This window comes from Caloenas nicobarica, chromosome 2 (assembly GCF_036013445.1).
Source record: "Caloenas nicobarica isolate bCalNic1 chromosome 2, bCalNic1.hap1, whole genome shotgun sequence".
In the NCBI taxonomy this organism is placed as follows: Eukaryota; Metazoa; Chordata; class Aves; order Columbiformes; family Columbidae; genus Caloenas; species Caloenas nicobarica.
In genome coordinates this window covers 21,149,755-21,177,247 of record NC_088246.1, presented here as the reverse complement: position 1 = coordinate 21,177,247, position 27,493 = coordinate 21,149,755, and the positions used below count along the sequence as shown (strand labels likewise).

At 38.8% G+C, this 27,493-nt stretch overlaps 1 protein-coding gene across 1 annotated transcript in view; it reads left to right on the top strand.

Annotated features, from left to right (window-relative positions):
- Positions 1–27,493, top strand: part of PLXDC2 (plexin domain containing 2) — a 267,301-nt gene that overhangs the window by 94,646 nt on the left and 145,162 nt on the right. The gene's annotated exons all lie outside the window — the stretch shown is intronic.

Sequence of the window (27,493 nt, the reverse complement as noted above, 5' to 3'; positions counted from 1 at the left end):
TGAACAGGAAAATATTAAAAGTCAAAATGACAGGCAGCTCAGCAAACATAAAGCGTGTAGTGCAATGCCCTCGTACATGACCTTGCACTGGCACTGCAGTTACACACAGGCTACAACAGAAAGGGCCAGGGGGGTTGCCCCGGCTGCTTCCCATGAACCCCAGTTTTCCCAGGTCTGTGAGGATTGCTAGCAGCAAGAGAAGCCAGCCTAACAGGCTGGGGTCTTGACCAGGACCAGCATCTGCAGTGCTGAGCCTCGCTGCCTCCGGGCCATTGCACACCAGCAGCTGTCAGCAGACTTGACAATGCCAGTGGCAGTTCTGCTCCTTTATTGCCCCGTCCAGCTCAAGGTAGTCTGTTATTAGCTTTCCTGGGTTAAACATGATTTGTGTTGCAGCCTCTGGTGCTTTTTAGTTGCAAAGTACTTCAACTCCTCAAACCACATTTAATTTTATGCAAAGAGAAGAGATACTTGCATCCTGCAAACACAGTATTTTTCTACAAGAGAAAAGAGGAGAGGAAGCAAGAGAGAAAAGTCTTCTCTCTAACTTGCTCAAAAGGAAACTGTGAGTTTTACCCCTGTAGTAATGAATTCCAAAACTTTCTCCAGCTCTGCTCCTCTTTCTGCTCAACTTTTTAATAAGTAAAAATGTATTATGTGATTTATACTAAAGAAAAAACAATACAATAAAGACATGATATTAGGTACTTTGATATATAGCCTGAAGAAGTCAAGGTCCTCTATTATTTGTGGTTGTGTTGGTAATAGAAAATAGGAATTTGTTGGGAGATCCTGGAGTAAAGACTGCAGTAGAAGGTCATCTGTCTATGCCACAATATTCTTTATCTTGTGGTGTGTGATTACCAGGTTAAAGCAGAAGGGGCTCTTCAGCTGCAAGGAGAAAATGGAAAACCTGCTTTGCCTGGAAATTTGGTTGTGTATTCAGAGTTCCTGCTTCATCAGATGATCTCTTGCATCATTACCCAGCAATGAGCTAAAATTAAGGCCAGAATAAACAGGATGTTAAAATAAAATGCTGCAGCATACCAGCATTACAGATGTCTGTGCAACCCACGCCCTTCTTCTCTCCCAGCAGATGGACACAGGATCTTTAGGGCCGAGAGTATTCTGGACGTAATACTGCCTCAGTGCTCTTAGTGCCTAATATCTGTGTTGCTTCTGGTAATGCTCTAGGGCTGATACCAGAAGGAAAGGAAAATATGTTGTGTCATTTGTCTGAATAGTCCTGGATAGTACTAATCCTTTGTCTGTCTGCGTGCAGCAGTGGGTACCAAAGTGAAGCCCTGGTTGCAGCTGTACCTGTGCCCGGTTTGGACCACAGGCACTGCGGGTGGGGGACCAGGACAAGGCAGGGCTGAAGGCAGCAGCAGATCTGCTCATCTCAACCGAAGTGGTACAGTGAAAGCATCATCTCACAGCCTGCAAAATTTCTGGATTACAGTGTTGCAAACATACTTAGAGGCGGTTTTAGTAAATGTGTAAAATTTCTGTGGCCACAGGAGATTATTATTTCTGTCTAATCCAGAAGTTGCCATGAGCCAAGTTGCTATTTAATGAGCCAATATTATAGGCTCTCACAGTTAGTAACAGACTATATTTGTTTTCAAAGTGCTCCATTACTTTCGAATGAGGATAATTATTTTCTTCTAATTTCTTGAATGACTAGCATTATTATATTCCATCCACTGCTTTTTAATGTAAAAGGCTAAAAGATGCCTTCAGGTTGATCAACAATACAGCGTGTTCCAGGAAGGGAAAATGGTCATGGTCAAGTTAGACTCTTTTGCAGGTAGAAGATAACAGGAAAAATTTGTTCCTAAAATTAAAAAAAAAAAAAATACAAGTAAGACAAGCAGGCGAAAAATAAAACATTAATAATAGGGCTGTAAGATTGCATTATTTTGATTATATTTTCTGGCTGAACTTAGAAAAAGATTGCTTATCTTTAGAAATGCATTAAAACTTATCATAAATCAAATGGAGTGACAGAAAACTTTCCTCATTTTACGAACTCTAGAAAATGTTTGTATCATTTCCATTTTACATTTTAGAATGATTACCATCCTGAGCAAACTTTTTAAAGGTAAATCTGGGAATTATTAATGCAAAGATCTCCATATATTTGAAACTAAAATTGTTTTACATCAGTGGTCAGTGTGTCCATGGTGAATGTACTAAATTCATTGGTGTGTGTTTTCCGCCTTTCTATCACAGCTGATAATACTCCACTGGCTTTCTTTGAAATACTTTTCCTGGCAAAAAAATGTCAGGGAATCACTCTCTCCATTGGTCCCTAGTTTCTTCTTTGTTATGTCAATTAGTGCTGGCAGTGCTACTCAGCAGAGTTCTTCCCATATTCTTAACATATCCTTTGGGCATGAATGAAAGAGGCAGCAATCTACCTGCAAGGCTGCATTCTTGTTTTGAAAGCATAGCATGGTTTCTTTTTGAGTGAGAAATTTACTTAATTTTCACTTCTAGAGATATTTTGAAGAGATAGGAAAATATCTGTAATCTGCAGCCTGACAACTGAGTCACACCAGGGATTTACTTGACTTGCAATCTAGTGCATAAAGACACCGTTATTTCAGCAATCAGAGGAACTAAGATGCTTAGAAAATATTGGTGCTATTAAACCATCACTGATAAGTAGTTTGTTAACAACAAAGCACTGTATTGAATCTCACAATGTATATCCACTCTTCAGTCAGTTACATTTGGGACCAGTATTATTCAATATATTCATCAACGACTTGGATGAGGGAATTGAGTGCACTATCAGCAAGTTTGCTGATGACACCAAGCTGGGAGGAGTGGCTGACACGCCAGAGGGCTGTGCTGCCATCCAGCGAGACCTGGACAGGCTGGAGAGTTGGGCAGGGAAAAATTTAATGAAATATAACAAGGGAAAATGTAGAGTCTTACATCTGGGCAGGAACAACCCCAGGTTCCAGTATAGGTTGGGGAATGACCTATTAGAGAGCAGTGTAGGGGAAAGGGACCTGGGGGTCCTGGTGGACAGCAGGATGACCATGAGCCAGCACTGGGCCCTTGTGGCCAGGAAGGCCAATGGCATCCTGGGGTGGATTAGAAGGAGGGTGGTTAGTAGGTCGAGAGAGGTTCTCCTTCCCCTCTACTCTGCCCTGGTGAGACCGCATCTGGAATATTGTGTCCAGTTCTGGGCCCCTCAGTTCAAGAAGGACAGGGAACTGCTGGAGAGAGTCCAGCGCAGGGCAACAAATATGACTGAGGGAGTGGAGCATCTCCCTTATGAGGAAAGGCTGAGGGAGCTGGGTCTCTTTAGCTTGGAGGAGACTGAGGGGTGACCTCATTAATGTTTATAAATATGTAAAGGGTGGGTGTCACGAGGATGGAGCCAGGCTCTTTTCAGTGATAACCAATGATAGGATAAGGGGTAATGGGTTCAAGCTGGAACACAAGAGGTTCCACTTAAATATGAGAAGAAACTTCTTCTCAGTGAGGGTGACAGAACACTGGAACAGGCTGCCCAGGGAGGTTGTGGAGTCTCCTTCTCTGGAGACATTCAAAACCCGCCTGGACGCCTTCCTGTGTAACCTCATCTGGGTGTTCCTGCTCCGGCAGGGGAATTGGACTAGATCATCTTTTGAGGTCCCTTCCAATCCCTAACATTCTGTGATTCTGTGATTAAAATTTACAGCCCTGTGCAGGGCATTTTGTATAGCTCTTCACAGCACTGCCAGCTTACCTGCAGGACTGAGCTTCACAGGCTGACACATCTTACAAAATACTATCTTGAAGTAAAATTAGGAAGAAAAATGCAGCACTTATATCCTGAAAAAATAATAAAACCTGGGTGATAAAAGCTGGATAATATATGAGCACCAGATTTTTTTGGTGTATATTTATTTTTACACCTATAGGAAGAGTTTTTACACCTATAGGAAGAGTTTACCCACTTATTCGCTAGAGTGTTAAGGAAGTTGACATGCTCGTGAGAACTTTGTCTTCAGGTTGTTTTTCCTTTTGCAGAGTGTTGTCCATTTTTCGGCAGGGGAGATTCCAGTCAGTTGTGATTCTGCCCTTGGGCAAGTTTGGCCCTGTATCTTGACACTGTTTTAATTCGTTTTGTAGCTGTGTAGAATACAGCGTATGTGAGCACATGTAGGGCTGATACATTTCTAGAAATTTGCTATGTGATTTCATTATTCAGACTTGTGGATGTGTCATGGGAGGGTGAAGGTTATGCACTTGATGCTTTGCATATCTGCTTTTCATATGCTGAAGCACAAGCCTATTTTGAAAGCTAGAAGATAAGGTGTAGATAAAGTGCTTCCCTTATATTATCTAAAATAATTTTACTCTCTTTTTCTCCTCTAATGTGAGAATTAATTAATGTTTATGGCAGATGCTATATGTCTCAGTGCATGTCCAAAAAGCCTCACCTTCATTACAGTAGATGTGCTACTGCTGGCTCAAATTCATGCTGTGTGGAAGAAAATGGAAATATCTTGAGTTTAGAGACTTTCAGTATCCTTCATCCTTATTCTTCATGGCATAAAATGCCTCCTAACAGCTTCACACTTCCACCAGACTAGGAGGCACCTGGTCTGGTGTCCATATCAGGGAACTGTTTTCCACCCCAAAATTAGACAAGGAAAACACACAGTAACTTGTCTGTCTCTGCAGAGCAGATGATTGAGAACAGATAGAAAATGGGTTTAGAGTAATTTTAGGATTATATACAGCTCTCGATTAGAACAAGAATTTCCTTGAAAATTGGGAATGGTAACAAAGTGCTTGGTGGAGTTCATAGAGTTTTGCTGTCTTTGCTTTTAAAGTACTAAAATCTCTGTATTAATTTGTCTACTCTTTTTGGTATATTACTCCTAATAGATTGTCTGCATTTTGAATACATTTGAGCTGCAAGACTGCAATGGTAGTTGTCATATTAAATCTCCTCTTATACCTCTGAAATTCTAGAAAGTAAATCTTACACTGATATTCTGCATGCTCTGAGTTTTCCCTCTGCTGTGCCAAACCTTTGTTTCTACTTTGGTACTTTACAATATTAAAAAGGCTAATGCGTAAACATAATTATGCTTTCTGACACTTGTACAAGTCACAAAATCACTGAAGTCACACTGAAGATTAATAACATAATTACTGGTAAAACTTGCTTAGCTTGTGGAAGAGGTTTTGCCTCCTAGAGAATATTGTTTGAAACATTTTCTAAAACAAAGCTGAGCAACTAGATATTAACCTGAAAGATTTTCCCATGCATTCTTGAGCTAATTTAGCAGGCAGTCAATTTATACTAATCTAGATATATTGCTTTACCAAAGTAGGGGTAAAATATTTTAAAACAGACAAAATGTTACTTGATAAAAATTCAGCTAATAGACAGTAATGATTATTAGATTCCATGTTCTCAATATACTTTAAAGAGGCAATTGAATCTCTACCTTTCACAAGGAAGAAAATGTACATAAAAAGCAGTTAAATAAAATGAAGAGATTTACAAAAAGCTGAGTTTATGTTACCCTATTATATAACTCTAATATGTTTGTTGTTTCCTTATATTGAAATAAAATCTAAAAGACTTATGTTCTTTATTTGTTGTTCTACCCAGTCAGCAGCTCTCATTCAGAGATAACTGTACATCACTATGTTCTTACATCCATGTCTTCTTAAGAAGCTGAAGTTAGCTGCTTGGTTTATGTGTATTATTTTAAGTTATTTATTTGCTGAAATCTGAAGTTTAAAGGACGATTATAAGGTTATTACATTGTATAATTTTGCAGGGATGGTTTGTATATGAAAGGAATTAGCCCTCCAGCTCTCTTTGTACCTTTGCCTTTTTTGAAGCTGCACGAACAAAGCTGGTTTGTGAAAGCCCTGTGTCACAGCCATCGGTCTTGTCCTGCAGGCCTCTGCTGTGCAAATAGCATAAATCTCACGCTAAATTAGGGAAATGCAACTGAAATTAGTGACTATATTAATTAATTAAATCTTTCATGTTAGACCACACTATACTGTTTTCAGTGTGGTCACCTTTCTATTCCACATACTGATATAGAGTGTTAGAGCTCACAGTTAGATAGTTTATGCTTTTAAACTATGTGCATGAAACTCTGCAAGCAGTTTTATAGCTTAGAACTGATTTAAAATCCAGATTCAGAGCTGGTGATGAGATATTTACCTGAGCTCTTCTCCCTCACTTGCCATTTACCAGAGGGTGCTAGCTGATGCTCTGATGAAAAACTTCTTCCTTCATCCAGGCATCTGACATTACCCAATTCACTTTCTAAATTTGATGGCTCAGTTCAGCTCCTGAGTTTTCTAGCCTTGACCCATGTTTATCTGTATCAACATTTGTATTCACATTTCTTACTCCAGGGGGAGAGGAAGGACCCCCAATTTACCAGAAGCACATGTGTATCTTAATGGGCTACAGAAGCCTGAGACAGAAATTATTTTTATCCAAGCAGAAGAGTATGTTCTTGATTAAAAATAAATAAATAATTAGGCAGACACTACATTCAAAGAAGAGAATAAACCAGTACAATTCTAGATGATGTTCTACATGCAAGTTCTTCCGTAGTTGCTCCAAAGCTTTCTCTGGTTAATGAAGCCTGCAAACTGACTTCCTTCACCTTGGGCTGGTAAGTGCAAAACTGCAGGTCAAAAGACAGTTTTAAGTACATTGAAATGGATTATGAGGAGTTATTTGCTGGGTTGTGAGTGGGCTGCTTGGTTTATATGCTTCTCCTGCAGTAGCTTCACTACTTGGTGTGGAAAGCCTAACTTGTGAAAGAGTGTTCTGTGGAACAGTACGTAGGACTTTTGTTTTAAAATTTTGAACAATAAAGGATATTTCAAAATTTCTTCTAGAAAAGGAAATTGCAGGGATGAGTCCTGTCTGCAAAACTTCAGATATCTTAGCAAAAATATGCATGTATATATGCATTTTCACTATGACTTTTAGCCTTTTTCTCTCCTGAAGAAGAAAAAAAAAAAAAGACTGGATGATACTTTTGCTTTAACATGTTGACTAAAATGAAAAATAAAACCAAAGTAGTTGACATCTAGAACAATACAAAATGTCCATTTGGATGCAACAGTTAGATTGGTCTGGTGATAATGTTGCTCCCACATATGAGCTCATTTATGTTTTTTTTCAATTTTGAAGGTGCCTGAAAAGATATTGCAGCAAATGCAAAAGTCTCTCTCCTTGACTGTGATGCAGGGCTCTGTATCCATTTCTAACTCTCCGGTGTACTCAGTCCCCCAGATAAGGCTGGCAGACAGGTGTGGAGTGGGCAGGTGGCGGCAGCTGGAGCAAGGCAGCCCCAGGGCAGGGGTGGACATGGGCACAAGTTCTGGGGCTTCCTTCTGAAAGGGTGGGAGCGTATGGAGAACTTGCACAGGGATCCAGATGAGCAGAACCCTGGTAAAAGTGAGATTTTATTTGCCTCATTGAGGGCTGGGCCAGAGCCCACCAAATATTGGATCTGTTCTTGAATCTATGTGGATGGCTTCTTCTTGGCTGAAAGCTTAGCTGTTATCATATCAGTGTATTTGACTTAGCTAAATCACTGAAACAAAAGTAAATGCCAAGATTTATTTTTCCCGCAGGGCTTTTTTTGTTTGTTTCTAATTAAAACGTTTAGTCTTCAGAAACTTCCTTGTTTGTGTTCTACAGTTATACTGCTGAGTAAGAAACGGGGGGTCTTTGCAAAGAACAAAGTGAATTAGTTTTAGCTAACTGCGTCTGAAAAGCAGAGCACGTGATCTTTTGGCTTGCTCTGAGAGTAACTCGGCTAGCATTTTGGACAGCAAGCTCTCTGAATATCAGACCCAGAAAAAAATGTCACAGATTATTAGAAACGGGATGGATGGGAGCAGGCTTTACTGGAAATGTTGGCTAAGCTTACATTGTAATTGCTCTGCTGAAGCAGTAAACAGCTGCTGATCCTGTGATCTTTCTGCTGAAAAACAAGCATTTGTTGTAGTTATTTTTCAGATGTATGTTGTTGTTTGCATGGTATTTCAAGTGTCCTACTTGGTATTTATATTATTAGCTCAGTGTTCTACATTACAATAAATGTGTTTACTTATTACAGAAGTACTGACCCTTAAAACATCTGCTTCTCAGCTGAACATCCACAGCTCAGTGGGTGTGGGTAGCTTCTGTTAGCCATTCTTTCATAATATTTTGCAGTCTTTGGCAAGCAGTTTGAGTCAGATTCTGACCTCAGATGCACTCCTGTACAATGGGAATAGCTGTGCTCCAGTCAACAGCATACTTCTAGTTTTATGTCAGTGTTAACTGAGGTCAGAGGACATCGCAGCAAGTGGGCCACAATCCTGTCTAATTTTTGCCTGGCGGAGTTCTTTAAGCAAAAGACATAAAAATTCTAGTGGCTTCAGACTGATGCCAAAGTCGCCCTCACTCTTCTAGAGATGGAGTGAGAGCAAATGATATGGCAGAAGGTTAATCAAAATGTTATGATGAATAAAGGGTTCTGTGTCTGTCAGCATCAGCATGAGAGCCATAACCATGGTCTGACAGGCTTGGAAGAGCAGTGGCTGGCTGGAGCTTGTCTTGTGGTCTTGTGCTGTCTCTTGCCTCTACCAAATACTGGACCTGAGGGGAATGGTTCAGAAGGTTCTTTTGGAGAGGAGGAAAGAGCTTCTATTGCCTCACGAACTGGGGGATGGGAACACCCGTCATTTCCTGCAGCAGCAGGGAGAAAATGGTATTGAAATCTCTGTGGTTGATGTTAAAATGGGGAAACAATCATTTGAAGGGCTTTGGTGTCTTAGCGAAAAGTCATCATTTGCCTCCTTCCCCTTATTCTCAGCCTTAGGTCAGTATTTCTCAGCCCAGTCTCCCTTTTTCCCATCCCAAATGAATTTTCCGTGGTCTGCAATCCATGCCCACTCTGCCCTTCATGCCTGTGGCCACCGTTTCCACCCCTGATATCCCACTCCAAAGCTGTGGAAAGAGCACCCAACTCAGACCTCTACCGCGCTGCCATCTCTGCCACTGGGCCACCTTAGAAGAGGGAAGATGCTCAACAGTTCAGAAAACCCTGCATTTGCAGGCAAGATGTCTTCAGTCCTGTACTGGTTGTGGTTATATGTGATTAAAATGTTACAAGGAACCAGTCATCCTCTATAGCGTATCTCAGACAGCAACCTTTAACATGTGCTTAACTCTTCATGCAGCAACAGGGAAGATGGGACAGTCCTTTTTTTTTCTGCGTTTGCAGGGCATCTACCATTGTGGGTCTTGTTAACAGTGAGAGAACTTAGCCATTACGATCATACAAGCAAAAGACAATAATGTCAACCAACCGTAGGCCATGTGGGTTAGTATCAGCTGGGACTTCCATAGTGGAAAGAGTCCAAAAGTGAAAGTGTGGTATGAATTTAATATACACAGCATCCCCTAGAGGTTTGTGTTGCAACTTACAGACTGGATAATCGAACAGTCCTTTTCCATAGCTGGCTCCTCTTCCAGATACCATCTAGTAATCATTGTAATAAGAATACATGTTGGAACTAGTTTGTAAGATGAGTCATGGCTTAAACAATATTGGCGATATATTTTGGAAAACAAGCCTCATTCTGAAATAGAAAAATGTTTTGCAAAACTATTTAGCAACATATCCTCTGCAGATTGGTGGAAAAATTGAGCTATTCTGTATTTCTATTCATTGCTTTATCACCAAACTCTGTGATTTCCCAAGTGTCTTTATTACCCTTTTAAAATTGATTAAATGGTTATATTTTCTAGTACATAGATTTAATGTTGATAGCATTCTTTCAGTGAATCAAATGGACTCTCCTGAAGAACTTCAGGCAATACAAAATGTTTATCTTAGATAACGGATATACAAATCAAAATGCAGTGAAAGCTGGCCTGCGCAATACATACAAACATCTAGATATCATTAATTTGGCATATAAATAAACCATATTCACATCCTGAATGAAACCACTTACTAAAGAAAAGCAATCAGCATTTCATCTGAAGTTTCTTTTTGATGTGGAAGATAGTTGTGATATTTCCAAGCTGTAGTATTTAGTATGCCTCCTTTTGTAAATGAGGAAAACTTCTGATAGAGCTATTCTGATGTTGTTGATGTCCTGTGGAAACTGGTGATTGAGCATGGAGAATACAGCAACAGATGGTATCACCCCACACGAGGTCAGTAAGCTGTGGAAATACTAAATTGCCAATCCTGAAATTGAAAACAGGTGGCAAAAATTTCACTTCGAGACTTGGCATCTGTAAGTAATCAGTTACTGTAAGAGCCTTGGTCAAACACAAATTAACTTCATTACTGATTGCATTTTCAATAAGTAAAGAAGAAAGCAGCTGCATTTGGTTAGAATCACAATACAGGGCAGAAATACACAGAAAGTGTTTAGAAGCACTTAATTTATTTTTTAGTTGGTTTGAGTATAAACTGTTTGTTAGCTTTTAAAAAAAAAAAAAAAAATTATTATTTTTCTTCTCCCTGGTATTTTCGTTGAGAAAAAAACATGTTTTACAACAGTTTAGCAATGCTTCTGGGATCAAGGCTTTTTCTCAGAGCTTTCAAACTCTTTCACACCGTTCCTACATCACTTTCTGCTTTTAAAAAATGAACATAAATAAATAAACACAGAACATCTGGATTTGATTTGGGGCTTTTTAATTTCAAATAAGGAAATAAAGAAGCTACTTTGACTAGAGCTGAACTATGCTAATGTGGGATGTTTTGTTCTTGAACTTTGTCCTTGCTGGCAAGTCCTCCTTCTCCCCACAAATAGTAGTTACCTAACTGAAAATGCTAATGCCCGACAGTGACCTGGTGGTGACTTTCCTAGCAATGACAGGGGATTTCAGAGCAGGCAATGTGTTAGTGGGTGCTAATTTGAGAAAAATGAGGCTACTTGTACACCAGGCTGAAGTTTAGAATGCTTTCAAAACATGTGAAGTTATTACGGTATAGGCAGCCAGCCAACCTGAAGTGTTTCCATATACAAGGGGAAAAACATTGGTGTTGATCACCTAGTATATTCTGGATTTAAAGGATTTCAAGTTAATTAGGCCAAAAAGCTTTGATCCATGGGGGAAAACTTATACAGCAACATTAGACCCAGATCGAAGTTCAGAACTGCAGTATTCAGGAGGATTTAAAAGTAGGGGCAATGATACCCTCCTCCACCTGATGTTACATGAGGCATATAGATTTGTAAGACAGTAGCAGTACCTGTTTCCAGAAATGCAGGAGTCTGTTACACCTGACTTCTGCATTTTGCACAGCTGGATGTTTCAGAGAGGCTCCCACCTCCAGTCAGACACCATGCCATACTGGAATTGGCTTGACATCAAAGGCACTCTGAGCATCCACAACCCCACTGAAATCATTAGATCTTCAGAAGCTTGCATACTTGCCTTTACTCATCCCAGAAGAAGTGATCATAATTCTAAGTCTTGAACTGTGTGTGGATAGTGCCAATATAAACAAGAAACTGAGCTTAATAATGGGAAGGGCCAGAAGATCAAAAGTTGGTGGATATCTGTGGGGACAAGTTTCTAGATGTTCAGGAAGTGCTAATAGGTCACCCTGCAAAAATTATGCCTCTTAAAGATGCTTCCATCGGGCACCTGCAAAATGTGCTCAGTCATGTTGAGCAATGCTGGCCAAAGGGTTTGGTAATACAAATTGTTCTCAAATTCATGTTTCAACAGATATGTTGCCTCTTGGGCCTACTTCCCAGCCTGTTTGCCATTGCATAGATCATTATCCTCTTTCTGGCAACGGAATAATGTTCCTGTGGCAATTGCAGCAATTGCTTACATGGAACAATAAATATCAGCTAAATGTTTAATGTGAGTTTAACTTTTTAAATGTGTTTTAATAGCTAAATACAGAGAAAGTAGCATGCTGTGACTAATCCGCTCTCTGCAGACCGCCAGCAAGTGCTCCTAATCACTGTAATGCAAAATGTAGGGCTTCCAGATCACTTTGTAAGATTTAAAGATGCCCATTTCTTGGACATATGGTGCATCTTGCAGTAGAAGAATACTAGAATTCTGTCTTTTTCTGAGTTTTTTAGCATCCGAGTTTTCTAAGAGGGGTGAAACAAGCCCACTCCGTGACTAGCAGTTTTATGGTGGTGGTGTATGTTAGATATCAGTAAATTTCCTTGTTTGTTTTCCTGGAATCTAGACATCCTACTGGATTCAATGTGCACAGTCATTTGCTGTTTTGCCATTGCCTTGACTAAGTGATTTTCTTAGTGATGTATGTCACATTTATTCATGGAGCAGCAAGTAACAAAGTATAATATGCATAGAAACTGCTCTGTAACTTAAAACATGTAAGTTCATCATCCACAGGTTTGAAGTGTGAAATAAGCCCAGTTCTGTTGCTATGCACTTGTAATACATTTCTGATATTAAGTTCAGATATGAAAGGTCCTAAGTTTAAAACTAGAAATAAGATTCCTTTTGTGATACTGAGAAAATACATGGTGGCAAAATAGAGTTCAAGCTTGTCATGTTGCTTATCAGAGCAGCGATTTTCTGACTCTGGGCAGAGCTCCACACAGTCTTACTCTCCCCTCTGCTGTTTTATCTTCTTCCGACAGGTCACTGGAGAGGATAACATCTAATTTCAGACAATAAGGTTGGGAAGAGATAGCAAGCAAGTGGGACCAAAGCCTGTGTCTGAGGCTACTAGACTGTCTCTGCATGCAACATCATTTTTTCCTCTCTGCTCTGCTCCACCTTCTCCTCCCTGACAGCTAGGCTAAACAAAAGAGCTGGATAAGGTTCTGAGCAACCAGATCTGGTTGAAGATGTCCCTGCTCATTGCAGGGGGGTTGGACTAGGTGACCATGGAAAGTCCCTTCCAACCCAAACTATTCTGTGATTCTATGGTGTCTGACACCACGCCTCTGCCTGGAACAGCACAAGCTGGTCTGGGGCGACCAGGCAGTTGAGGAAAAGGGAAGAGATTATCAGGGTAGAGGTACAAAAAACAAAACAAAAAAAATCAAAGGGAAACTCAATTTGCATATATTTGAATACCAGTGCATTACAGACCTAAAAGAAATTATTTGAGCTCATGCTTGTAAAATCACTCACATTTAAAGCTTAAGCTGAAAAACAATCTATTGAGGAGCCCATTTTTCCTGTGGAGAAGCTGTATTAGTGATACTGAAAGTTTTCTTGCATAGCTTTCAGCCTCTCTACTTCAGCAAAACTGATGGGAGTAATAAAGTAAGTTGTTGCTTTTTTCCTTCTTACTGCATTTATGTGAGAGGAGGAGACTGAATGTGCTGTCTTTTATTACTTTTCTCCTCCAGGAGTGGGCAAAAAGTGATATATGCTTCATCCTTTTTTACAAAGAGATGAGACTAGACAGATGCTTAGAAACAGCTTAGCTAAATCATGTGAAGGGAACCATACACTGTGTGGAAAACTTGCAGCTTTTGGCATACGCAGGCAGAAGTGGAGATTAATTTGGGGCACAAGAAGTTGTGAGTTTTTGGTTTACCCTTAAAGAAAAGAGAGGGAGAATGGCCACTAGGAGTTATGCAATGGCGTTCAGTTAAATAACAGGCCTTTGAAAGGCCCTGGTTCATGGAAGTGTCAGTGGTTTTGGAGGCTCATTTAGAGCCAAACAATGTGCCCAAATGTATCAAACTGTGAGAAACTTCCATATGACTGACACGAAACCGGAAAACTCAGATGTGATACATGGGCTGCAGAAGCAGATTTAGTCTTTAAACAAAGTGGGCATTCGGTGTCAGCACTGGTTAGTGTTTAACAAACTCTTCCTCCCAAGTTTGTTTAAGGCTACACATGTGATAAAGGACTTGAGCACCTACAAACCCAGTGTTTTCGTGAAAAAAATCATAGCTTTCTAATTCCCAAGCAGACTTAAAGCCTTGTGTTAGGTGCTTACTGTTAACACTTAAGTTGCAATCCCAAATACCCGTTTGTGGATCTGGGAGTTACCTGAAAAAGAGAAACAAAAAGAAGCAATGCTCATCATATATTTGAAATGCTGCATCTTTCTGGGGATTAGCTGCTCAGTTAAGGGCTGCAAAAAGAGACCTAATTGGATCCAGCATGCACAATGCATTTTTGAGAGTGGTACCTGCAGCTGGTCTTTGCAAGAAGTAAGAAAAGCTCTCAGTTTGTCTTCTAAGCCCAAGTACTGGTGTCTCCTCCAGGGAACTGGGACAGAGAGTTCAAGGCTCTCTTTACCCTGGAGGAGGTCTTCCATCTCCTAGCAATGTGTCCTGCTTCTGAAGTTGTTCCAGAAAATGTTGAAGACTAATTGGAGTAAAAGAGAGGGAGCAGGATGGACAGTTCAGAAAACCCATGGGGACTATTCTGTGATTCTGTGACTGTCACTAGCCCTGACTTAGGAAGAGAAGAGTTTACTCTGCATTTTGAGAGACAGTTCTGTCACAGTGAGCATGAGCTTTCTGAAACTGGAAAGCAGGAGCAAGGGAGCTGCTCAGGCAGGGAAGAAAGGTGGCCATTATCTCTTAGTAAGGTGGGAACACATGGTCTGCCAGAGTCTTTTACTGACTGAGCCTCACTGCATCCTTTACTGCTAGGTAGCCCAGTCCTTACATTTGTCTGAAGAGAAAATACTGTAGACTTCAGTGGGTTTGGAAGAGATGGGTCTGTGGGACGTACTGCACAAGGAGAGCCAGCCTCTGCAAGCTTAGAAGTTGCATGTCCAGGGCACCTAGACATCCAGGAATTGGTAATTTATCCCTCTATAATTTAGACATGAAATGATATATCTGTAGTGACCGAGCTGTTTCTCTATGTGACTAAATTAGGTGTACATGATGAGGAAAGCAGTCACTATTCAGCAAGAAAACAGATTAATTTAAGATTAACTCCTCAGTGGAGTAGAACTGACAGCCTTGTGGAAGATGAGCAGTTCTTGAGACTACTAAAGTCCCATTTAAGTTCACCAGGTTGAGACTTGCATGAGATGTAAGTGGTTTGACACTGTGAATGTATGTGGAAGGGAGACAGAGTTTGTGCCTTGCTATTTCTCTGTATTGAGCTAATGAGGAACAAAACCAAAAGGACTATGAATATATGCTTGAGAAATTTCAGTATGATTTCTAGGGTCGTATTCTGTCCAGGAATCAGGTAATCTTTACATTTCACTCTTACAACACTGAATGAAGTCTATCTGTTGTTGAATCAGTTCCATGTTGCAAGATGTAAAGAGTTGGTTTCCAAACCTTACTGTGGCTTCTGTGGCTCTCGATGGGCTGTCAGCCAGTCTGTGGGTTAAAACCTTGGCAGCAAGATGCATTAACATAGAAATATGAGACTGCTGTAAAAGATGTCTTTTTGTGCAACTGGCTAGTGCTTTACTGTCATTGAATCTCAAGGACAGGGTATGGGGAATCACAGCTGACTGCTGGCACTGTGCTTTGGAAAGGAAAAAAAATAGCATGTTGAGACGGTGTTGATCTGTGCTTGTTAGGAATAAAATCTGTAGTGGGTAGAATGGGAAGAAATGGGTGATTTTTCAAGTATATTTTATGGATCTATCAGTCTCTGTCTAACAAATAGGCCACATTTTGGCTGACTTTTTTTTCCCAAATCCTTCTGTACGTGGAGTAATCCTGTCTTTGATGAATAAGCCAGGAGGAGGCAAACATTCAAATATCATTGTGTCCAAAACCTTTTAAAACCCACTATATTCTTATTTCCAGAATTTTTTTTCCTCTTTCTTTGAATTTCCCTTCTAACTAGTGATAATAAAGAACCTGAGCAACAACTGGAGCAAGTCACTGAATAGAAGTGCAAATGATCTGCACCATCATGATTACCCAAGAAGGAAACAAATTTTCTTGTGAAGGTCTCTTCCTCACAGAGCCATCCCTTCAGCTCTCTTAATGCACTGGGCAACATTTTGAGGCTTCTAAGTCACCGAGTCTACCAAGTTTGAGCCCCTATAAGCTCAGCTTCATTCAGAAAATAAGGCCCTCCAAAGCATTAAAGTACACTTGTGGGATTTTTTTAAGAAATGTACTGAACTGTCTTGTTCTGTGTGTTGCCTCTGTTCTTTTTTACCCTCTGAAAAGTGAAATAACATACTCTTCATGTAATGATCTTCACACATTACATAATGTCCTATCTTCCACTTAGAAAAGCATGAGGCACAGCAGAGAGGGTTGTAAATCTGTCCTTTCCTAAGTGTAGAGTGATGTAATTTAAGCTGGCTCACCCCTGCATATCTTCCAAGGCACCATGTGCTTTGTGGTGTGGCATTATCTGTCTCTGCCTCCTCATTAAGAAAATGCACAGATGAAACATACGTACATGGCACACAAGCAAAGCCACCCCAGCAGGAGTTCTGTGATGCTGTTAATGTTTTTTTCTTGAGAATGTTGTGGTAGAATTGGAAGATTTATAGTAAAGAAAAAGAAACACATTTATTTGATCTTTTCCCAAAATTTGTCTATCCAAATAACTGAATAACTGAGTTCCATGTTAGTTCCACGTGTTAAAAGTGGATGAGAGCAATGCAGTTTCCTCATTTTATTTTGGTGCAATGGAAGTGCATGTAAACAGTGTCAAATGTAATATATTATGTATCAAAAAAATGCCTATACTCTATTTGTAAATGCTAAAACCCCTTTACAGGAGTTGAGTCCTTCTTGGTTCATTAAGAACTGTCCTTTCTGCACTTTACTGCCCATATCTGCACAGTCCACAGTACTAGTTTGTCTGTCTTTTGAGAGAACAGAAAAGCAATATTCAATACTCCATATATCGGGCAGTCCAATTAAACATTTGTGAGATAATTTCATTGCTTTGACAAGTTTCAAGATTGATGCAATATTTTCTCTTCTGCTTCCCCAGTATCTCTGCCAATTTTCAAATGGATTATTTCTTTTCTGCCAAAGAATGTCTTTCTATCATTCATATCTCTAACTGGCTTAATTCTTATTTTTATGTCTCTGCTTCTTGATTGGTTTAATACAGCTGTTCTTTGACTCCAAATACATATCTACAACAATCCTCCTTAATGTACCGTTTATTTATTTTTTTGTTCCCACATCAAGTCTAGCAATGCAGATTTTGTGCCAGACCTTAGGAACAGTCTCTGCTCTGATTTCCTCCCATTACTGTGTTAGAAACATAATATTTTTCTCCAGTAGATCTCCTGATGAATTTTTCCTGAAAAGGAGCTGGAGGCATTTAGACCCATTTTAATTTCAGTGACAAATTTAATCTTTCTTTGATAAGACAGAAAATAGTTTGCCCCTGCACAGTAACAGAGAGTCTGGAAGAAATAAACAATGGCATTTCAGTAATAGAATAGTACATAGCTATTATCTAGCACTTGTCATCAGTAATACCGAATATGTTTAACAGACAAAGCCAGTATCGTTATCTGCCTCTTACGGATAGCAAAAGTGAAGCACCCATTGAGCTATTATGCAAAAATACTATAAAAAATTAAGTAAACCAGGCTTTCACAGTACATTTTTATTTCCTTTTATGGTATCCATTTCTACACCATGTACATTTACTGTCATTGTTTAGTTCTCTTTTGTGCTTCCTGTAAAGTTGAAAGGTTCTGACTTCTCTAGTGGTTGGTCTTACAGAGGGCCATATCTACGGTACTGACTGCATCAGGCCAGGTTGGAGCCCTTATTGTTTAAAATCATGATTATGTTTCCAAAAGCCCTGAAAATACCCTATGGATAACAATGGAAGGCAATAGATTGTCTTTTTTTGAAGTTTTGTGCTATTATTTTGGAAGAAAATATACAGAAATGAGGGAACTGCGTAAATGTACAGAGAAATTTAAGTTGAACAGCAATTGTGAGATGAGGATAAAGAGACACTGAAACAAGATTCAAGCTCTTCTTTCAAAAAAATTATCATTGTAATTTCTTTACCACCCCATCTCTATGGAAAAAGCCTCAAGAATAAAACACAGTAAGCATAATTCAGTGATTCTGTAAAGCCAAGAAAATAAGGTCAAAAACATTTTGAGCATTTTAAAGTACTAATATTTAATGTAATTCTCAGTCATTGCTGATCTAAACATGTAACCCCACCACATAACCTCAATGAGACCATCTTTATTTTTCCTGACCTGTGGAGCAACTCCATGTTTGGGTGTGCCAATTTACTACTTTCACTTTTTGCAGGACATTTGATGAAAACCCTATCTTGACACCACATTGTAATGAGTTCTGGCACTAAGCCTTCACTTTTTATTAAATGAATTCATTAATTCTACAAATGATCAAGCTATTTACTTGGAGCAGATATAGTCTTTCTAAATTCTGAATCACTGCTGGTCTAGGAAACCTTCGTGTACAGAAAACGAAAGAAGATATAAAATTTTCTTCTTTAATCCATAATGAAAATGAAGGAGTTTAAATTTTAAGTTCTGTCTGAAATTACTTCATGCATTTTAGCACTGAGCTGAAGGAAAGCCCAAGTTATGGCTCCACAAACAGTTTTAAATTTTAACTTTGACATCTTTGAAAACTTTCCTTTACAGCACAGTGGAAGAAAAGTTGTGCAGCTTTTTCCTTCAGCTTTTATAATGTCAGATACTATTGCATTCCTTGCTACACATTTCTGGGCAACAGCAATTACTTGTTCTTTTTCCAGTTTTCCAAATCCTGAGCTCCGTCAAACATCTAATACCGCAAACCACTTCCTTTGTACTCCTGCAAGCGGGTCAGAGGGAACTGAGGACACAGCAGGAAAAATGTGTCATGGTTTAGTTGTGCCAGGGCTATGTTGCATGATCTGCCTAGTTTGAAGGTGTTCAGGTTAGTTTGGGTTCTGAGTAGTGGCACTCTTTACCTAGGCTGTATTTTGGCTCACTGACACAGAAATGAGTCAGAAGTGAGTTAAGGGGCTTAAGAGTTTGTCCCTTTTTGTAGACAAACTTGTTAACAAGGTGATTCCAGTCTGTTGGGTGCTCCTGATTAGGGAGGAGAAGACAACTTTGATGTGTGTGTCTGTCAGTGTTTGTTGTACCCAATGAGGTGTTATGCTGCCTTTCTTATTTCCACTGTGTTGGGTTGCTCAGATTTTAATCTGTGCTTGTGAGGTGATGTTATGTATACATGTATGTACAGGTAGTTCCATCGTGTTGATATGTGAGTTTTGTTTTCTTCTCTGTATCTTTTTGCTCGAGCTACCAAATCCAGCATGGTGGCCGTTGGTGTGAATGTTAACACTGATCCTTGTGCCTGACTCAAAGTCAGCCTGACAGGGCTACCCAGGCAGCCAATTACCCTCTGATGCTGCTCCGACACTTGTGAGTGACAGGCCTGTGGAGAGCTAACTGATGGTGTCTTGGCCAGAGCAATGTCCCTGCAATTGCTGCTCTTTGCCTCTCCAGACTACAAAAAGTCTAGCGCTGTCTGTGCTAATCTGTTTTTCACGCAATGGGCTTGCATGTCTCTCAGCCCCTGGTTTTTCCTTGGGCTGAAAATGAAGATAGCCTTTCTACCAAAGTTTCATCTGCCATTGGCTGCTGGGAAGGGCACAAATTAGCCAAGCTAACACAGTTTGGCACATCCCAGATATTTGCTCTCTTCTCCCTCAACAAGTCATGCACAAGGACTTCCAAACATACGCGCAGTTCAAATTATAAATTACTATTTCATTTTTGTATGCTTTTCTCTGCTGCCCAGAAACAGAAGTTAGTCCTAACAATGTGATTGCAAAATTGTCCATCTAGTTTTTTAACTCCATTTTTGTAATCTATACATCTGTGCACGTTGGTACATATCTTCTAGCTGAATGGATTGCTTGCTGGTTCTGGTTAAGCCTCAATCTAGAGGAGAAGCTGACCCACCATGGGGCTGGCATCCTCGGGTTGTTCTAGTGCACAGGTTTGCTGGATCCTTCAGGAAAAAGAAAGAGGCTTTCAAATTGGAACTGTGAGGTGGACATATTGGAGATTCTAGTATCTAATGTTGGCAATTGTACTGTAATCCAGTTATCGACTAGAAAAAAGCCTTTCTAAACTTTTGCCCAATGCCTTTAAATAATGTACAGTTGGTATTAGTATTCTCTGGAAAACCTTTGAATCTAGGTTGGAAAAGCACAAATTTGCATATAAATAGAATATTATGGTGAGAACTCCATTTCTCTTAGCAGGACAATTTTTTGTTTAATTCTTTATTTTTTTGCTACTTTTTACACAAATAATTTTGTGGCTTAGTGAGAATTTGTGATATAGTGAAGTCTGGACAGAAGATGCATAAATTACACATGAATGAACATTTTGACACTATTGCTACAATGGTTAATCAGAAAACCTCAGATGATTTAAAACAATGTTAACCTCCTGTTTTTCTGTTCCGTAGTTTGATAATCCACAAGAAAATAAAATTATGAACATTTTGAGTTGTGTGCCAGGAACGTAAGAACATTACAGCTATTCTTCCTTTTGCTTTATGTGAAAGCTTGGTATGTGATAAATATTCACCTAAGTACACTTGGTATCTGCATTGCTGATAATTGTTGAAAGTGCTACTGGGAATGTGGATATGAAACCTATTTGTACGTTGTGCAAACATTAAGTGATATTAATCGTGCTGAATATGGGGAGCTGAAGGTAAAAATCTGGAAGGAAGAATCCCAGCGTTGTTCACTGTCTCAGGAAGCACTTCTTTTCTATTAGTCAGGTGAGATTAAGAGAGTCAGGCTTCTGTTTTAAAATGCAGAATTGTGTCCTGGAAAGGAGAGGAAAACAAGAACCTGGAAGTATACCTTTGAGTAAGCTTAAATTTACAACCCTACTAGGAAATTTTTAGGGAGAACCAACTGAAAAAAAGAGGTTGAAGGCCAGTGTTAATAAATGGTTGTATGTATAACAAAGACCAAAGGTATGTAAAGAGAAGCTACACTGAAGTTACAGCAGCTGAGACAAGCAACACTTAAGGAGAAAGAAAATTCTTCACTTTCCCATTTTTCAAGTGGAGAAAGTATTTCAGTTTTGCATTGTATACTGAGTTTAGATAGGCACTAATAGTATGGGTTTTAATTTTTTCATGTGTTCCATGAGGTCCAGCTCTCTGACGTGATCCACCTGAAAGCTCTGGAAAATATCACATCGGTAACAGCACATCTGTGGAGTTTTAAATTAAATCAGAACACACAATTCTGGCTGTTCTGGTTTTTTGTTAATAGGCATGCTGAGTAGTACTTAAATTGTATCTGCCATGGCTGAGTATCTAAGCCTATTAGAGTTTTTTTTTTTGTAAGGAAAGGCTAAACCAGAATCAATTCCATCTTCATTTTCTGTGGTTTCTTTTCAAAGCGATTTTGTCTCCTTATCTCAGAAAGTGGACGGTTCTAATAAAGGATTATACTCTGCATTGTTAGCGTAAACATAATTGTGATTTTGCTGTTCCAAAAGTAATACAAAAGGCCTGTGCCTGTGGGCTGCAGATGTGCATGAGACATGCAAGAGCCTAGTAGGTGTAAAACATTCTATGCCTTCCCCTTCTGTTACCATCTGTGTTGTCTAGACTCTTGTCACTGTTTAAACCTCAGTTGTGAAAGCAACTTAAGTCTATCTAGATTGTGTGTATAATAAAATCTAAGGATATCAAATGATAACACATTTTTTTTCTTTTTAAATCTTGTTCTGGCCTCAAAATCTTGATACTAGTTAGATTTATAATGATATCTGATAACACTGTTTACTGATCAAAACTCTCTCCTTTCTTATTAGCCAGCATCTTCAAGGCTGCAAGCCTTCTTTGAGGCATGAGTTTGTTTTGGGGTTTTTTTTGCTCTGCAATAAACTTCAGTCCTTGTCCCCAAGTGGAACTGGCAGGAAGACTAGCAAAACTAATCCATAATACATTATAAATCTATAATCGGATTGCTTATAAATTCAACATGCATGTAAATTATTGTGGTTATGTATCTGGAGAGTATGTATGAAGCAAGAATTAGACCATAATTCCCAAGTGCTGATGTACACTAATTAAAGTTATGGCATTGTTACCAGTGGACTCAGACTCCTGACTTTAACAATTTTAATTTAGCAGTACAATTACATAAATAATTTCAAAATGAAAGTAAATCAGACAATAACCCCCGCCCCCTCCTCCCCAGCAGTTATAGTTGTGACAAAGATAAAGTTCTAGAAGTGTGGTAATATGCGCTTTGGGACCACTTATAGTAGTGAAAAATAATTATTGAACAGAAGGAGGTTGCAAATGCAAAAGTCTGAATTTATATGGTTGATAAAATGCATATGTAAGGAAATTACCAGTTATGTTATTTCTCTGCCATAGTACCTACTATTGTTGATACTAACTCTGCATTAGAAATGAGTCTTAGCAGCTCTTGTGTAATTGCAAGAAAAACATGCATCAAGGTGGTGTTATCATTTTAGACATTATTTGCTGTTCTGAGCATACAACTCAACAGCAGTAGTTTCAGAACTGTGATCATAATCTGCTATCATTCAGCATTTTGTTATTGTTAACCTATGACTCCATTTGCATCCCGTGTTTGGTGAAAATACAATCATCCTAAGCATCATCCTCACACATAAAATTATTTTAGGAGTCTCAGCCCAACTTTAAAAAGAAATTGCCAGGTTGTGGTCTTTTGTTGTTTTTAAAATCATGATCCAAAGTGCCACAGCTGCATGTGTGTTAATTGTCACTGTACGACAGTTTTTACAAATCATGTAATTTGTAAGTTTGCAAAGGCATTTATCCTATCATTACCATGGGCATATTGAAAGTCAAGAATATCTGTTATTTCTTTCCTAAATTAAGGTCAGAAAAATGGAAATGGTCCTAGTCCCATGAATGAGGTGCAGCAGAAAAAGAAGGTTCTGTAGGGTTGAGCTGTTCACAGGCAGAGATAATTTAAACTGGATATTCTTCTTATGAGAAGCATGATTGATTTCACTGTGTTATTGGGCATTCATTATATAAGCACTCTACTGTTGAAGGAACATTTATGTTTTGAAGAATCTGTCACTTCATGGCTCCAGTATTCATATCTTCCACCAACATTTTTTGGTTTCTCATCTTCACTAATAAAATAATCATAGAAGAAATAAAGATTCATGAAATGGGCTATAGAAAGTTACTTAAATTAAAAGAGTATGATGGCATTTTCAGTTCCTTGATGAATAAATTTGATTTTGCTGGCATTTGGGCTGTGGCAGATTTAGAAAGTTGATACTATCTCTCACAAGCAATCTGTTGAATAGATGTTTCAATATGTATTTCTGGGCTTTCAAAAAAAAGTCTTGTTGATTATGGTGCAGTTACGAAATTAGTCAAATTGCAGAGTTGGCCTAAATATGTGCAATCATGAAATGTAATTAACACATGTTTTTCAGAAATGCAGTTCTGAAATTCTAATGTGCTGAAACATTTCACAAACCTCTCTTTGACCTCATAGAAAAAGGAAAAAACAAACAAACCAAACAAACGAAATAACCACCACAGTTGAATGAGTGGTAGATAATTTACCTATTTGGCTTTTTTTTTCAAAATATACTTCCTTTCCTTTTCAATTATATTGCTGTCCATAAAATGTTCAATGTTTCTTTTTCTTGTAAAATGTGAGCTAGATCCTAATTCTAAATAAAGCTTTATGCATACCAGATTTCCCTGCTAAATCAGAGTTGTCTTACTTGTCAAGCTCTGCTGCTTCAATTTTATTTTATTTACTTAGAAATTTCCTCTTTTTGTTTGAGGGCAGACTTGGCAAAGCAGAGAACCTGTGCCCTTGCCGTAGTCAGGTGGCATCTTCCCTTTCTGCAAATCTTTGTTATATAGCCCAGTCCACACTTCCAATCTGTAAGAGCTGCTTGCATAATTCACGATATTGAAGTAGACAAACTTCTCTGTGTATTCAGTTTTTGTCCACTTTCAGCATTGATTTATGTTAATGATATCTTTTAAGAAGTTCTGTGTGGTTTTGTAGCACAGGACACACATCTTCCTGCCAAAAACCTCAGACTAGAAGAGCCACTTCAAAGGTCAGATGTTGATCTACAAGAAGATACAGGTTTTGGTATGTCCTCCATCAGGTTAGCTTAATACAGTTTAAAAACTTGTTTACTAATAGTTAAAATGCAAGCTAAAGCAGTAAAAAAAACTATTATCTGGGTATATGGTGGTTTAGGCAATAGATGCCAAAATCTTTTAAATGTCTTTTTCCTGTGAGCATGTAAGAAGGAAATTTAAAGCACCTGTCTTAGATGCGAGCAGAAGTAAGCCTGTGTGTAAATTTCACCCATTTGCTTTCCCCAGTTTCCTCTCTAAATATTCTACGTAGGTCCTTCCAGTTTGTGTAAATCATGCCCCTATACCCTGAAAGCATTTCATGGTAATTCTGATCAATAACATTGACAACAAAGGGCTGAACTGGCCAACTAGACAGGAGTTCCTGAACTTACCAACAGCCAGTCATTAACTCCAAATCATCTCTGAGGAATGAAAGCTTTTTATAGATTTGTTTCCCTCACCCCCACCCCACTGCCTTTCTCGCTTTATTCAACACAGAGTTGAAATTTTAAATTTTGACTTAACCCAAGGGGGAAAGGAGCTGCAGACATAATGATTTTCATTGCTAATTTTTATGAAAACTTCAAGGACAAGAGCTGAAAGATCAGACCAAACACCAGCTCAATTACATATTCATTGGAAAGTCCTGTAGTCTGTTTTCACTGCTTCCAAAATATTGCAGTAAAATATCACTCTGCAGACCTTCACTCTGAGGTATTTGCATGCCGATAGCAGACCTATATATAACACTCTTGTGTTTTGCACATAAAAATATCAGCTGAAAGCTGTAGTTCAAATTTTAATTGATTTGAAGGCTTGTTGTAGTTCTGAGTCTCTGCTCATAGAGGTTGAACAAGTTAGTACTCATCTGTGTTTTCCAATATTATGATTTTATTATTAATCAGATATTACAGCATTTGGCTGCTTTCCAATTGATTTGAATGACATCTTCTCCTTCAGTGTTAATTAGGTGCGAGCTCCAAGATCTAGAGATAAGGATGTAATACGTTTCCTCTAAAACACCTTTTATGTGGTTTATTAGCTACACAGAGATTTCAACCAGAAACATGTAATAGTTCTAACTTGTAAAGTATTGGAATTGTATGTCTCTGAATGCTTTTTCTTCATGAGCCGCTTGTGTTTAGAACTTGAAAATTAATTATCTATCCTTGTTTGTCACTTTCTCAGCATTAGAGACCTTTTGGGATAAACCAGAGACACCACACTGGATCAGAGTTGGTCTGGCTAAGCCCATCATCTCTCTCTCTTCGTCTCCAGTAGCTTAAGGACAAGGTTTAAGGGAGGAGGAAGCCTACAGTGAATTTCTCTCTTTATTCCCTTAGAACACACCCAGATTTTCTCTCACATTGAAGCTTCAGTATCCCCATTCTGCCAGTTTAGGACAGTTAACTAGTGTAGTGATAACACTGGTAAAAGCTTTCACAGATAATAGTGAAAAAAAAAACTTTACAGAAAATATCTCCTTCTCCCCAGCACATGAAAACATTATCAGTTCATGCTTTTAATTCTTGCTGTTATTAAATTTAGAAAGATATAATGCATTGTGAATACAGTTACACGATTATAAAGCTTCCTTGTGTCAGTGTATCTTGTACCTGTAAAATAATATTTATCAGTGTAATGGTAGTAACAATATGGTTTAGAACATTTTCCGTTTCAAGAGAAAAATCACATAATTAAAACAGTTGAAACAGGATAAAAGTCGTGCATTGGCAACCTCAAAGGTTTCTCTAACGAGGAATGGCCCATGCCAAATTTTGCAGATGTCATGATGCAATTATACTGCAAAATATTATTATGGAGGAAAAAAGTGTTGAATTTTCAAGCCAGTAGAAATACCTGAATGTTCATATCTCCTTCTTCTCTCCAGCACTATATTATTATTATTTTTAAAAGCAGTTTATATTACAACACCTTAAAGCCTAGAAACCACATTAGTTTCTATTCAGGATGTAGAAAAACAAAGTATAATTGTTCTTTAGAGATAAAGCTCAGCCTGAAGTGAATAGGATTTAAGACCTTCCCCTAACTTTTGCATTTTCTATTCACTAATTTTGGTGACTGCCTTGACATGTTGAGTGTTGACGAGAAAAAGAGCAGGCTGCAGTAGGAGTGCAAAACAAGGATAAATATGTTTTTTACCTCTCTGTGGTTTTTGAGACACAAAGGGCAGCAAGGAAAGATACTTGAGAAGAAGGGAGTGAGGTCCTGCAGACACATAGCTATTGCATTGTGACCCCTGTCTGTAGGTATCTGATGCTCCCCGTGCCCCACAGCAGGTGCTGAGGTGTCTTAGAGCTGCAGACCTGGCTTGGGTGGGAGGACAAACACTGTCTCCATGGATCCAGCCTCAGGCATCATGTATCACAGGCAGAAAGTGCCCCTCTGCAATTGTATCTGATAAGGTTGCTGTGCCTTTCAGCTTTCTGATGCCGTTATCCCCATAACACCATGGTGAGTGCCTCCAAGCTGAAGCAGAGAGGGCAGCTTTGAATGGATTTTGATAAGGACCAGGGAGGAATAAGTCAGTTCATCTGCTGAGCTGTCCTTCTGCATCTGGCAGCTGATTGCCTGATAAAAGAAGGAATGCAATGGCAATTTGTTGAAGACAAGTGTTCTAAGGCTTATAAGAAACACAAGGAAACAGGTTTCAAAAAGTCACCAATTAAAACAAGTCTGATTACTTGGAGTCTGAGCACAGTTATGGCCCAAGAGTGTTTATTTTGCATCTCTATTAAATTATGATTTTTCTAGGTGACAAAGCACCTTTGGCTCACATTAAATTTGGTGTGGTTGACAGTGATCAAATAGCTTAGGAAACACGTTTAGTAGATTTTGGGGAAATTGATAGAAAAATGGAATCGCAGAGAACCTAAATCATATTACAGATTTTTTTTTCTGAACCGTAACCCTTTCTGGTCTGTCAAGAACAATGTCTGCCAGATTCTCCTATATCTGTGATGCCTATACCTTTTCTTGCTATGATGCAATAAAATCTTACTTCTTATTTAAACCTTTGACAGATATTTTTCTATTTTTTCCATCTCTCGTGTATCTAGACAACATACGTGATGCTTAGTAAGGACCTTAGAAGTGGTGCCTTCCTTTGGTCAGAAGTTTCTGCCAAACAGAACAATGGAAATATTTCTAAAAGTAATTTCTTTACAAGTCTAACCTTTCAGTATTTTTCTTTTACTTGGCCACTTCTCTTGAGACTTCCTTTGGAACCACACAGTTCTGTTTTTTGAACAATATCCCCTACATGGAAAGCACAGAGAACCCCTCCACTTCTCCTTTTAGACCTAAGGACAGTATGAAAAGCATATCTGATTTTCAGTGTAAAGTTTGCAAAATTACTCTACCCCCTCTTAAAGGTGTT